This window comes from Rana temporaria, chromosome 13 (assembly GCF_905171775.1).
Source record: "Rana temporaria chromosome 13, aRanTem1.1, whole genome shotgun sequence".
NCBI classification, from domain to species: Eukaryota; Metazoa; Chordata; class Amphibia; order Anura; family Ranidae; genus Rana; species Rana temporaria.
Window position 1 is genome coordinate 38,562,384 of NC_053501.1, and position 15,859 is coordinate 38,578,242.

The window sequence follows — 15,859 nt, forward strand, 5'->3', positions numbered from 1 at the left end:
GCTGAAATTTAAACAGTAGACCTAGAATTTTTTTTTAATACTTGATCATTTTGGGTAATTTACAGCATTTTGTATTTTTTTAGCTGAGTAGGAAGAGGATAGAATCTCTAACAGTGTTTTATTTATCTCTTCTTATGCATTCCTATCCAGGTGATGACCAGACTCCTCCTGTCTTACACGGATGTCCCAGGAACAGAAAATGAGAGGAATTCTCTCTAGGGAGTCATAGCCAAGACTAAACACCGTTCATAAATTACAATTATTTCCCCATCTAAAAAGAACAACATTTACTTGAATTAGACTTCAAAGAAAACTTGACTTGAGAGTAATGCCGCATACACACGACCGTTTTTCAGGTTCTAAAAAATTATGTTTTTTTTTAATATCATTAAAAACAATCGTGTGTGGGCTCCAGAGCATTTTTCACGATCTAAAAAATGGCCATTAAAAATTTCGAACATGCTCTATTTTCTCACAACGTTTTTAACATTGTCATTTTTAAGGTTGTAAAAAATGGTCGTGTGTGGGCTTTAACGACGTGAAAAAAACGCGCATGCTCAGAAGCAAATTATGAGATGGGAGCGCTCGTTCTGGTAAAACTACCGTTCAGAATGGAGTAAGCACATTCATCACGCTGTACCAGACAGAAAAGCGCAAATCATCTTTTACTAACACAAAATCAGCTAAAGCAGCCCAAAGGGTGGCGCCATCCGAATGGAACTTCCCCTTTTATAGTGCCGTTGTACGTGTTGTACGTCACCGCGCTTTGCTAGAGCATTTTTTTCACGATTGTGTGTAGGCAAGGCCGTTTTAATGATCGGGTTGAAAAAAAAGTAATTTTTCTAGACCCTTAAAAACTTCATTTTTTAGAACCCGAAAACCGGTCACGTGTACGCGGCATTAATATAAGAGTCATTGATTGGAAACAAATATGTAGGAAATGAAATCAGAACTCTCTCACCACATGCTTGTTCTGGCCTATGAACTCTGGAAGGTAGGGGGTTGTGGCTGTAGGTGTGACGTCATCGATTGTGTATCCCTATAAAAGGGATCACACGATCGATGACGCTGCCACAGTGAAGAACGGGGAAGCTGTGTTTACACACAGCTCTCCCCGTTCTTCAGCTCCGGGGACCGATCGCGGGACTCCAGCGGCAATCGGGTCCGTGGGTCCCGTGGTCCCGGTCAAGGAGCTTCGGACCGGGTCGCGGGCGCGCGACCCACGGCTGGGTACTAGCACAGGACGTACCTGTACGTGCATGTGCCCGGCCGTGCCATTCTGCCAACGTAAATTTGCAGGAGGCGGTCCTTAAGTGGTTAAGATAAAAAAACGTCTGTGTGCAGCAGCCCCCCTCAGCCCCCTAATACTTACCTGAGGTCCCTCTCTGTTCAGCGACGTCCACAAGTGTCTCAGATACTTCCTTCTGATTGTCAGAGACACAGCAGTGGCACCATTGGCTCCGGCTGCTGTCAATCAAAGAGAGCTAGCCAATCAGGAGAGGAGAGAGGGGGTGTGGGCCAGGTCGGGGCTCTGTGGCTGAATGGAAACACGGAGCTGTGACTTGGCTTGGGTGCCCTCATAGCAAGCTGCTTCCTGTGGGGCCACTGAACAGGAGGGAGGGGCCAGGAGAGCTGAAGAGACACCCAAGAAGAGGAGGATCCGGGGCTGCTCTGTGCAAATCCACTGCAACAGGGCAGGTAAGTATAACATGTTTGTTATTTTTATAGGGAAAAAAAAAAGTATTGAGCTGAAAACAATAGGAAATTTTGTTTTTATCCACTGGTGTCAGGGATTCATCATTGGTCAGTCCCTAAGTTGAAGCAAGGATGTAAGACAGAAGTTCAGACTTTAGTAACTACAAACTTGTTCTAGGTCACAGACTTGCTAGTGAACCCCTGATTACAGCCCTGTAACCTGCACCTTTAAAAACAGGTTAGTAGCAGCAGCACTTTGGCCTCGTTAAACTACTGTAGGGTGGATGCACTTGCTTAATTTTTCAGGCTAAGAACAGTTTCAGCAATCACAGAAAATGCCCGTTGATCTTTTCAGAAGTGCAGTGTCCTTGTTACTTCCTGTGAGATGAACTTGAAGCAAAAAGCTATGCTATCTTCCTTCTGTAAATTACTAATCTGCCTAACGACCATGTAATGGAGATGAACAAAGGCAGACATGTTTGAAGTCCAGCCATGGCTCTTTCCATAGATATAATGGAGGAGTGAGTGTAGCTCTTTTAGAACATTTGCAGGATTACCAGGTGAAAAAAAGGAAAAAGTGCAGAATAAAAAGAAAACTAATTTAGCCACTATATCAACCGATGGGTAAACTGCAATATGTAAACATTTGGTTTTGGGGTTTAAAGGATAAGTTCACCTTTACAAAAAAATGAAATGCGCATTTTTTTGCGGGCAAAATAAAATATGCATTTTTTTATTCTTTTTTTGTTAGGAACCTGAAAAAGCAATGCACCCTGTACCTCTGATACAGGCAGGCTGCTTTACACTGACAGGAAGCTCAATGAACTAGCTAGAGTGACCAACTCATTGAGAACTACAAGCTGACAGCTGCAAAGGCTGTTGGTACTTGTAGTTTTGCCATTTACAGAACACTGTTAATAAATGATGTGGCCAGGCAGGTGGAGCCCTGCATGGGCACATCTTTTTAGATTGTGACAGCAAGCAGGGGGAGAAAATCCCCCACTCGCTTTCATGTTACACCCTGAATATGTTACAAAAGGTGAACTTATCCTTTATATTTACTAAGAAAATAAATACCAATACATTTTTTTTACATTGTAGTAGCTCAGAACATCTAGATGGATCTGACTCCAGTGTCGCGAGCATGATTAAGGATGAATTTCCAAATTGCTGCTATGAGTAAAAAGATCCAAGTCTGCTAATTGTGATAATTTAGCGATGGGTAGAACCTAGAGGGCTGAATCAGCCTCAGACCTCTTGTATGTCTTGGATAATTTCAGTAAGACCTCCCTGTTGTAATTTCCAGCTTCGTTCCTGTCCAGTTAAGAAATTTGGGGGTCCAGTGTCCAAACAACAGGGACAGTGGGAGCCTCTCATCATGGCAACAGGTGTGCCAAAGCAGGAACTCAAGTAAAGATATTTCCCCAATAGGGCCACTAAAAGAGATATAAGATATTTTTCAGGTGGTTTAATTATTCAGAATCTACCAAAAAATGTAATATTACTTTTAGGTGGGCTTTTACTGAAAGAATTTCACCTATTGACTTTTTTCCAAATATCACAGCAATATGCATTATATACATATACAGTATATTACAGCTTCAAATGTATTTAAATAATACATATCAATTTGATCTATACAGATATACCACAGAAAGAAAATCTATGTGCCTTATTTGCATGAGACAATTATATTGTAACTTAAAATGAATACCCTGCCAGGTTACAGTTGCTGTGAAGGATTCCCTGTGCTTTAATCTAGCAGTTTTACTCCTAATTAATTCCACCCTTGCCTGCTCCTATGTTCCATGAGTGTATTTTGTTTGGAGGAGATTAAGAGTCATACACTTCATTAGCAAGGTGTAATTTATAAGAGGGGCCCTCTCCATCCACCTGCTTAATTGGGTTAATGAAGCATCTCTGTGGGCTTTCCACTAATGCAACAAGCTATTCAGCTCTCTGTAGACCTATACATTATATGTTTCAAAAAGCACAGAAGTGATGAAAAATTGAACACAAGGGTATAGTGGCCCTGCTGTCCCCCGCAGCTCTCAGCACTTGACATGACATGACAAAGTAGTTTGTGTAAGCTGATTAAAACAAGGCTTTGTCTTAGGATATGAATTTATTCTGCAATGATCAAAAGGGTATTTTTTTATACAGGGAATATGATGTTACTTTACATTTCCTGGACCTTTGGTTAGATATTAAAAGGCACTATTCAAAATAATATTACAATGACTATGAAACAAGATCTGGAGTCACTTGGGACTTGGCTGCAGGGAACAACTGGACTGAGGACAGAGGGGCATTCGCCCTTCCGCTGCGCCAGTACAAGTAATATATGTTTGGCTGGTGGTCTTCAGAGAGATGTTACAATATTTAGACTTTAGCCAGAGAGTCAGTTACAGCTGCTGGGTCTTATACAACTATCTGATCCCTGTTCAAACCTGCAATCACAATGCCTAGAAAAGGGGTCTGTCAGCATTAACTTCCTTTGTGGCTGAAATATTTTACCAGGACAAAATCAATGCACAAAAAATAATACCACCAGAGTGAGAATTATTTTACCAAAATCACAATTCATTTCAAAGAACCAGATACCGTTTGATCCATTTTGTTCAGAATATTGCCACTGAAACTCAACTGATGAGAGAGAGTGTGAAATTAGGGTGCCAGTCCATAGCGTTACAGCCCATATAAAAGTTTATTCTGAAAAAGTAGAAACCACATTCAGAATCGAATTACCAGTTTAGTATTCTGTTCTTGTAGCTAAAACTATCTTACTAGTATCAAAATAATGTCAGAAGTCTGGCACCCCGGAATCATATAGGTAATGTAGCTCTACTCCTGTAGGAGCCGCTCATTTTTACACTGGACAGTGTAGTAGCCACCAGTCACATGAACATCAGTCCATTCAATCTGGCTCCAATAAACAGTCCAAGGGTTGTCTTTTTGTAGTTTATCACTTAAAACTGGGGAAGAAAGAGGTTAGACTGTGGTATGGGATACTTTAGGATCACAAAATAGCAACAGGAAGACACTCTTGACTTTACTTATCGGAACAATCTTTAGGCCAAGGGTTAAAAAGAATGGCCAGAACTCAGACTCAGTAAGAGCTGTCTCAGAAAGAGCTACTGATTGCATTTATCCTTCAAAAAATAGTACACAGTCACTTGGATATTGAGCTCAGGTCTATTCTTGTAATGTCTCTCCAGGACAGCTGAACCTCCCCAGTTTCCTTTAGTCAGCTATATGGTTCGCTATGGACAGCTGCTCAATTACTAGTTTCATCAGATACTCTTTAGTGAGATAGGGGTTAATACTCACAGTGCCACAAGACAACTACATACTTTCCAGCTTCTACACAGCACTCTACAGTGAGTCCTTCAGAGTAGATCCTTAGGAATGCCCCCCCCCCCCCAGCTGTACCATAACTGGGACGATGGTGAACATCAGCAAAACTGCCTCACATGGGCAGAGCCCCTGAGGCTGGGAACTTCTCCAGCAGGAGAAGAACAAGGCTGCTCCAGGCCTTAGACTATTTATGTCACTCTGCAACCACTTACTGGACACACCTCCCCAGGGATTGGCTGAAGCACCATAAATATTCAACCTGTTCATTTGACTTTCCAGCCCTCTGTGTTCTAGATACTTTTAAAATACAGGAGGAAATAGTCAAACCTGCAGGCTTCCATATCCTACAAGAAAACAAAATCTGCTCCAATGATTACAGATGACCCAAAAAGAGCCAAATATACAGATCATTCTAGCAGCCTACTAGGAGGGTTCTGCAGTACAGTAGTGCCCATTTCTCCAAAACTGGTCCCATGACTAAACAGGTTGCAGAAGTGAATTGTGTACCTGAACTACAATTCACCTTTAAGAGATGTTGAACTATATCTGTAGCCATCACTTTTTTTTGCATACTATTTAATAAGAACCCCTGTCAAGTTTGTATTGTGGTCGATGTCTCTGTTAAGTAGTTGTCATCAGAACAAGACATAAAGGAAAATCTTTAAGAGAGAGTTTGCCCTCACTTTGTTGTTTCATTGGGGATATTTTCTTTTACTAGTGAAGGAACAAGAATTGAACAAAAATCTCCCAATGGGACACAGGCAGCAAAGAATAAGTCCACTGGGGTTTTAACCTTGACCCGCTGTCAGGTCACCTGCGGTCAGGTGACAGATGCACACCGATGGGGTCAGGAGTACACCGCTAAGGTAGTGGACCCTACGGCTGACTGCTGTGGACAGAACACTGGGTGGCTAAAGAAGGCAGGTCCACTGGAGCACTAACAGGTATCCCACAGGGAGCTAGAGCCTAAGATTCCCCATGGCGCGAAGTCTAAGATCCAGCAGGTGTTCACCAGAGCCTCTAGTGGTGAGGATGGACTGGGCTGCAACTGGATCCAGGTCACGGCCCCCAGCTCACACTCACAGTAAGCTATAGAGGATGAAAGGGAAGCAGCAGCTCAGGATACAAGAGATAGTGAGGGGCTAAGCCAAAGGTCAGGGCGACTAGCAGACAAGGACCAACAAAGGACACGCCAAAGGTCAAGGTCACAAGCAGGCAGGGATGGTCAGGAACATGCCAAGATCGGTAACAGAGACAAATGTAGAGCACACGGCAAGCAGGAAACCAAACACACAATAGCTTAACAAACAATGTTGATCAGCATGGCTGGCTTGCAGTACACAGGTTAATATAGAGTTCCCTGATAGGGCCTGGGGTGAAGCCATGCTAGAGGAGAGATTACGTAAGCAGCCAGGTGAGAGTGGCTGCTTAGCTCTATCCAGAACTAAAAATAAGGTTCTAACTATACAATAGCTTTAAGGCCCCCCCCCTTTCCCGACACACGCACAAACACACACAGTGAAGATGATTTACTAAAGGCAAATGGGCTTTGTAAGGGAAATTTCCTTAGCTCAGTGAATGAGTTGAAGCTCGGCTGACCTCCATCATTTAATCATGTACAAGCAAAAATACTCAATACATAATTTCAAACAATCTGATCAGCAAAAATAACACATAAGCAGTTAATGACTTGAGCAGTGTTGAACTTTGCTTTCCTACAACTTGAAATTTCCTGTGGCTCCCTTGAAAACCTATACCACAACAGCAAGATCCAGTTGATACTTATTCAAAGGGATAATGAGATTTTCCATGTCACCATGTTTGGAAGTAATACCTTATCAACTAATTTAATGTACTCATTAAAGTCTGTGTAATAGGGGTGACTCATAATGGCCATTTGCCAGTACTACTACAGAAACATATTTAAAATATTGTTATCTGACCTGTTGGGATAATTGAAAGTTCAGCAATAGTTATGGCACATTGCCTAGAGAATAGACGTACAAAATGGCCCAGACATATTTGTACAACAATGCAATTAGAAACCAAGTTACTAGTTGAATATACGTAGGATAACCAATAATTCTGCATATAATGTTGAAGGTGAAGTATAGTAAATTCATATTGAACACATCTTTCGCTTACCTTCATTTTTTAAATGATTGCACTTTTATATATTTTAGATTAAATTAAATACTGCAATTTGTAGATTGGCCACTAGGGGGAAGTGTTAGTGGTTTAGTGCAATTACTTCTCCTTTAGGAGATTTGCAGGTAATAGTTTCTGCATCATCTAATTCAATCATCTTGCAATGCCTCATGGGATTTGTAGTTTCACAACAGCTAGAGGGCTGCCAATTTGAGACCCCGAGCTAAACCATTCCATTGTAGCTCTGACTGTATGTTTAGGATCGATGCCCTGCTGGAAGGTGGGCCTCCACCACACTCTCAAGTCTTTTGCAGATTTTAACAGGTTTTCCTCTAAGAATGCCCTGTATTTGGCCCATTCATATTGCCAGCTTCCCTGTCTCTGCTGAAGAAAAGCATCCCCACAACATGATGTTGCCACCACCATGTTTCACAGTGGGGATGGTGTATTTAGGTTGGTGTGCAGTGTTAGTTTTCTGCCACGCATAGCACTTTGCTTTTAGGCCAAAAAGTTCAATTGTGGTCTCATCTGACCATATCACCTTCTACATGTTTGCTGTCCTACCCCCCGCACTCACATGGCTTCTCGCAAACTGCAAACTGGACTTCTTATGGCCTTCTTTCAACAATGGCTTTCTTCTTGCCACTCTTCCATAAAGGGCAGATTTGTGGAGTGCATGACTTATAGTTGTTCTGTGGACAGATTCTCCCACCTGAGCTGTGGATCTCTGTAGCTCATTCAGAGTTACCATGGGCCTCTTGGCTGCTTCTCTGATTATTGCTCTCCTTGCCCAGCCTGTCAGATTAAGTGGACAGCCATGTCTTGGTAGGATTGCAGTTGTGCCATACTCTTTCCATTTTTGAATGATGGATTGAACAGTGCACCATGAGATGTTCAATGTTTGGGATATTTAGTTATAACCCAACCCTGCTTTAAACTTCTCCACAACTTGATCCCTGACCTGTCTAGTGTGTTCCTTGGCCCTCACAATGCTGTTTGTTTGCTAAGGTTTTCTAACAAACATCTGAGGGATTCACAGAACAGCTGTAATAATACTGAGAATAAATGACACACAGGTGGACTCTATTTACTACTTAGGTGACTTCCGAAGGCAATTGGTTTCACTAGATTTTAGTTAGGGGTATAAGAGTAAAGAGGGCTGAATACAAATGCACACCACACATTTCAGATTTTTTAGATTTTTTGGGGGAAAAAAATCTGCCCCCTCCTTGTAACTATCCGCACAGCTAATCGTAAACTCAGCTGTTCTGTGACTCCGTACTGCGCATGTGCAGAAACATCACGTGACCCTGTCTCAATGCGCTTAACTGCTAGGCAGATTAGCCGAGCCTAGCAAGCAATCGCGGTACATGCATGGGGATGATTTCACCGCACGGGCCCGCCTCCCTCTTCCCTCCTTTTACTGACGCAGGCACCGCCCACAGGAGACTTGAGATGTCTCATAATTACTGTAATATCCTGCGCTTTATTTACTTAATAATAATGTAGCACCTCTGCCCTAGGCTGGATAGATTTAGTTTTTGACTGATGTACCCAGCTGAGCAGCAATTTATATTCCAGGCCTGTTCAGGTCCCCCTAAGCCTGGTGATGAAAACTTCCAGAAACCAAGTAGGAGGGTTAGCCACTGGGTTATGAATATTTATCTGAGCTCAGCCAATCTCTGGAAGGGAGGCCCAGAAGATGTGAATGGGAAGAAGATAAATGTTTGGGAGGGGCTGATAAGGGGGCTTTCTCCTGGGGCCTCCCCTAGGAGACATCCTATGTCACTGAAGAGCTGTTGCTGTTAAGCTTCAGCATGTGCTTGGCTGAAGGCCTGAAGGAGCCTGGATTTTACAAGGACTTAAAGTGGTTGTAAAGGTTACCGTTTAAAAAAAAATAACAAACATGTCATACTTACCTCCACTGTTCAGTTCGTTTTGCACAGAGTGACCCCGATTCTCCTGTTCTGGGGTCCCACGGCGGCTCTCTCGACTCCTCCCCGCAATAGATAACCCCCTCTGGAAAGCTCTATCCGAGGGGGTTACCTTGCGGGTGCGCTCCCGTGTCATACACTCGGTGTCCATAGCCGCCGAGTGTATGACTCGAGCCCGCCCCCCTGCGCCCGTGTCATTGGATTTGATTGACAGCATCGGGAGCCAATGGCTGCGCTGCTATTAATATATCCAATGAAGAGCCAAGAAGCCGTGGAGAGAGCGACACGGGATCTCGCCCATGGAAATTAGGGGCTCAGGTAAGTAAAACAGGGGGGGCTGCAAGGTGTTTTTTCATCTTAATGCATAAAATGCATTAAGGTAAAAAAACACAAAGGTTTACAACTCCTTTAAGGGAGGGAGCTGCCTATGGATGCTAAGCTAGAGAGGTGGGGGCCCTCTTGCCTGAAGCTTCAGTTCAGAAGTATGTTTTGAGTAAGGTGACCAGATTTTTAAAATGAAATCCGGGGACATATTTTTTCTTTACTAGTAATGGCAACAATCAGCGACTCTCTGCCCGTCGCCGCCCGTTTCACAGCCTCTCAAGTCTTACTCTCCGGGCCCCGGCTACTACTGGATGGGGAGCGGAGGAAGATCACTCCACCAGGGAAGGCAAGGAGATAGGCAGGTGGGTGGCCGGGACTTGAGCCAAGGCAGAAGAACATGCGCCCGAAACGGAAATTAAACCCCAAAAGCAAACATTTATTATATTGCAGTTTACCAATTTTTAGTTGTGTTGGCTGTATTTGTTTCCTTTTTTAGGCTTTCTTTCTTCTATTTTCACCTGGTGATCCAAACAGAAAGTCTGTTGTTTTTCACAGGCTCAAGCTCTCCAGCAAAATGTGTCAGTTTACATGGATGAGACAATTGACTTAACACTAACAGGGGTGCTTAAAATTATCAGCTTTTGTTTGTTCATGCAAAACCTTTCTCCCAAATGCAAAAAAAACTGTTTGCTGTAACTGATTATAAAGTGTGAGCTTGAGTTTTGTTAGTGTATTTAAATCTTCTAGTACATTTAACACTACCCTCCCCCACAGACTGGCAATGCTACTGTCTGCTGTGCCTCGTGTGCTCTATGCTCCAGAGTTGTGTCTCACTAATACAGGTGTTGTGTTCCTGGCCAGAACAACAGGTGAAAATAGAAGGAAAAAAGTTAAGATTAACCAAAATTTTGGCGGTTAATCTCAAAATCTCAAAAACACATTGGGCGAAAAGTGTGTTTTCGGCATTTTGCCGATAATGGCGCCGAAAAAGCACTGCGATTTTGCTGTGGTTATGGTGTGTTTTTCATAGGTCCTGTGACTCAAAAACCGCATCACTTTTTTTTTCACAATCTCATTTATTGACTCTGCATCTCTCCATAAAGAAGACCTGTCACAATAGATTCATATTACAAGGGATGTTAACATTCATTGTAATAGGAATAAAAGTGATAAAAAATTAAAAATAAAATAAAAATTAAATTATAAAAAAAGTGTAAAAATAAATAAATAAATAAAATAAATAAATTAAATAATAATAAAAAAATTAAAACGCCCCTGTCCCCAGTAGCTCAAGCTCAGAAGCAAACACACAAGTAAGTCCCGCCCACATATGTAAATGCCGTTCAAACCACACTTGTGAGGTATTGCCGCGTGCATTAGAGCGCCAGCAACAATTCTAGCACTAGACCTCCTCTAAACTGGTAACCTGTAAAAAAAAGATTTTTAAATAGTGAAGTATGGCGCCATACCATGAGTGTGCGCAATTTTAAATAGTGTCATGTTAGGTATCTATTTACTCGGTGTAACATAATCTTTCACATTATACAAAAAATTGGGTTAAATTTACTGTTTTGTTATTTTTTAATTCATGAAACCGTTTTTTTTTTCCCAAAAAATTATTGTGAAATACTGTGCGAGATAAAAAGTTGCAATTACCGCCATTTTATTCCCTATGGTGCCTGCTAAAAATATATATATATATACATTGTTTGGGGGTTCTGAGTAACTTTCTAGCAAAGAAAATTATGATTTTTGCATGTAGGAGAGGAGTGCCAGAATAGGTCCGGTATGGAAGTGGTTAAATTCATGATATTAATTAAAAATTCAAATATAATACTATTATATATAAAAATATATATATATTTTTAAAACTGTCATTTTCAGTTTGGCGTTTGGCATTTTTGTTTTTGGCACCAAAGTTTTCATTCAGTGCACCTCTAGAAAAAAGCTAAAGAAAATAAAATGAACACAACCACCACATCTAATGATTGGTAAACTGCAATATAGCCCACCACAGGAAATGAATATCTACCGCATTTCCCCGAAAATAAGACCTACCCCAAAAATAAGCCCTAGTTTAAAATGCTTGTAAAATCCTATTATCCACTCTATTAAAGTTGTATATAATGTACAATGTGTGTGTTTCTGTAATATATTTCCGGGGGAAGAGAGCTCCGGCTGGTCACAGAAGCGCAGATTGGCACTATAACGGAGGTATTTGGCACAATTATATTACAGAAACACACATTGTTCATTATATACTACTGTAATAGAGTAAATTATAGGATTTTACAAGCATTTTAACTCGGTTCACACTGGGAATTCCTGACAGGCAGGGAGATAGAGGGGGAGAGAAGACAGCACATTACATGGTAAGACCTACCCCAAAAATAAGCCCTACTGGGTCTTTTGTTGCCAAAATTAAGACCCAGGCTTATTTTCTGAGAAACACAGTAAATTCACTTATGCCAGGACCAACAGGTATTTTTATGAACTTGTAGCATTTAAAGGGATAAATATGGGGTCATGTGAATGTATTGCAGAAATGTCCTGAATATGTTTTTGTTTTAATTTTGCACTAACATATACTTTATATTTTTGGAACCAAACATCTAGGTGTCATTTCCCCTTCTAACACATTGTTTCCTGCTACCTGCTATGAAATTGGACTCAATTTCACTTAAATAAGTCTTTTTCTTAAACTACCTGTTCTCTCCAGCACGAATGGTCTAAATCCCATAGAAGTGTGATTTTATTGTGTTTTTTTTTTTTTTTGCATTAATGCATTCACCTGAATGACCTCAGCTTGAGCAAATTCTGCTTCCTGCCAAATGTAACTAGAGAACGTTCACCTGCACCTGTGTATGTTTGTCGTGAAATAGAGAAGGAAAAAGGATGTTGCTATAAAGAATACTGAAGTTTGTTAAAGGAAAATCAGTTTTACATTTTGATTTACTCATAAACGTGATTTACACCCATGTGTCTGATTTACCATAAACAAATATTAAAAGGTCAGTCCACCCGAAAGTTATCATTTTAAATAGCTGGGGCCTGGTAGGTTTTTTGTCTTAAAGGGGTTGTAAACGTTCGTTTTTTATTTTCTAAATAGTAGGGCTGTTACTGATTAAAATTTTCGTGTTCGATTAATTGATTTTTTAAAATCGATTAATCGACTAATTTCGATTAATTATAACGTACATACATTTTTCAGGTCATCTCCATATATAGTCCCCACTGTAATATCCACTGACATCTCCCCCACTGTAATATCCACTGACATCTCCCCCCACTGTAATATCCACAGACATCTCCCCACTGTAATATCCACAGACATCTCCCCCACTGTAATATCCACAGACCTCTCCCCCACTGTAATATCCACAGACCTCTCCCCCACTGTAATATCCACAGACATCTCCCCCACTGTAATATCCACAGACATCTCCCCACTGTAATATCCACAGACATCTCCCCTGCCCAGATTGGCTTCTGGGCAGTGCTGCACCAAATTTTGCACGTTTCAGTTTTAGTAAATCAACCCCAGCATAGGTGTGCACAGTCTATTGCATTAGGGTGTGCACCCCACAGCTCAAACACACACTACTGATCACTCACGATGTTCAATCAGAAAGGGAAGGGGATGGTTATCTACATATTTACCAGCCCCTTCCTCCATTCATCCTATAACATCCTTGCAGCTGGCGGGAGAGGAGGGAAGCTGGTAGAACTGCAGGGGAAAGGAGGGAGCCAGGGAAGTAGGGGGAATCTTTGCTGTAAAGGGTGATTAGGGTGTAAACCCCAGTGTGTTTTTGTCTATGCTAGTTGCCTGTTATCTGTGAGTTATGAAGCAGCAGCAGAAGACTGATAAAGTCATCTCTCTCCTCTTTCTTTCTGTAACTAGTAACTAGTACAGTCCCTCACTGCCAGTATGAGCTCTGCTGTGTAGGCTGGTATCAAGACAGACTTGGTATGTATGCCAGTTTTTAGATGAATACAGAACTCTATTAATTGCACTTTAATTAAGCCATTTTTAATATCTGCCTAAGTTCAAAGTAATCTGATATATAGGAAGGAAAGTTAAAGAGAAGCAGCTTACATGCTCTGACAATAATTGACAGTATCTTGTACCTCATAATAATTGCAAGGTGATATTGTCATTTACAATAAAGCTTTACTCCTTGACGTAGACTATGGACCAGGAATCAGAAAATAGTCTACATCAATGGCGGCTGGAATCTGCTTCCACATCATGTGTATTTTTTTTTAAAGAACTCCACATGAGATGAATCTTGTGTAATAATCACAGGTTATTTCAAATATCAAAGCAAATATAAAAATGAAATAAATACCCAGGGGCAGATCCACATACATCTGCGCTGGCCGCAGCGTATCTAAGATACACTACGCCGCAGTAACTTACTTTGCTTTGGTTTGAATCCTCAACGAATTTGCGCCGTAAGTTACGGCGGCGTAGTGTATCTCTCGCGGCGTAAGGGCGCAGAATTCAAATGGCTGTGATGGGGGCGTGTTTTATGTTAATATGTTGTGACCTGACGTAATCAACGTTTTTTTTATAACTGCGCATGCGTCGTCCCTGGGGGTATCCCAGTGCGCATGCTCGAAATTAAACCGGAACCAGTCAATGCTTACGACGGTGACGTCATTCTACGCAAATTCCTATTCGAGATTGACTTACGCAAACGACGCAAAAAATTCAAAATTGTACGCCGGAAGGACGGCCATACTTAACATTGAGTATGCCACCATATAGCAGCTTTATACTATACGCTGGAAAAAAATGCGCCGGGCCGACGTACGTTCGTGGATAGCGGTAAATAGCTAATTTGCATACTCGACGCGGATTACCACGGAAACGCCACCTAGCAGCCGCCCAAGGATTGCATCTAAGATCCGAAGGTGTACGAAGACGTACGCCTGTAGGATCCCGCAGAGATGTCGTCGTATCTTGTTTTGAGGATTCAAAACAAAGATACGACGCGGGAATTTTGAAATTACGGTGGCGTATCAATAGATACGCCGGCGTAATTTCTTTGTGGATCTGCCCCCTAATGTGTAAAAAAATATTTTATAAATATACCTAAATATCTGAAGCTGTATGTTTTTTTTTTTTTAATTAGCTTCCCACAGACAGCAAAAAAAAAAAACACCACTTACTGTAATAGTTCCTTCTTTATTCACAGCTAAAAAAAAGTTCTTTCTTTAGTTATTCTTTATCTATTAATGTGAAACAGGACCCTACTGTATTGATGTATTTTTTGTGTTTTTATTCACTATAAAAAAAAAAAAACTGCTGTAATTTCTTATAAATTGTTAGATGAAGTTCAGATACAATTTGTTTATCAACATCTCCTAGTACATCCAACACTCCATGCCCCCCAGACTGACAATGCTGCTGTCCAAAGCTGCCCCTGTGCTCCTTCATCCAGAGTGGGAGCACTATAATACAGGAGGTGTGTTACTGGACAGATCACCAGGTAAAAACAGAGGGACAAAAACTAAAAAATAAAACCAATGCAGCCACCACATTTAATGATTAGTAAATTGCAATATATTACATTTTTGTGTTTCATACTGCTTCAACCACTTCCCGTCCCTTTGCCGTTTATAAACAGTGACAGGTTAAAGTGGTTATACCAGGATTATGGCTGCAGCTACACAGTCATGATCCTGATATTGTTTTTTCAGCTGGCAATTCTGCACACTGTAAAAGTAATCCTAGCGGCTATACAGCCTCTGGATTACTTTTACAGGCGATGGTAGGAGGAGGTCTCCCCACTTTTGCCACCGCATCGCCTTTACCAGGCTCTCCCATCACATCGGGGAGCCCAGTAAGGATGCGACCGGCGGCATTCGGTTCCTGAGACACAGTGATAGGAATTGATGTTGTTCCTTCCACTGTCTGATGTCAGAAACCAAAAGTGATGAGAATTTCATCATGTCTGGTGTTCCTTTCACGTAAACAAGCTGTTATCGGCTTGTGCAAGCATCTGTTTGATCAGATGCTTTAGAAGCCAGAGGAGAGATCTGAGGTCTAATACACCAGTGATGTTGTTCATGCCTTGTGATAGCAATAATGTTGATCCAAAAAAAATTAAAGGTATAGCGTTAAAAAAATTATAAATAAATAGAAGCAATTCCTAAAGAGGAAGTAAACCCAGATGGGTTTTAATTCCTATTTGTTCCCCTGCAAAGTAAAAGCATAATGGGCTAGTATGTATCGCATACTAACACATTATGTGCCACTTACCTGCAAACGAAGCCCGCAAAATCCCCAAAGTCCCCGCTGGTGGCTGCATTCATCTTCGCCCCTCTTTCTTCCGGGGCAGCGGACTCAGGCTCTGTGACTGGCCGGAGCTGTGTGACGTCATTCCTGCACATGC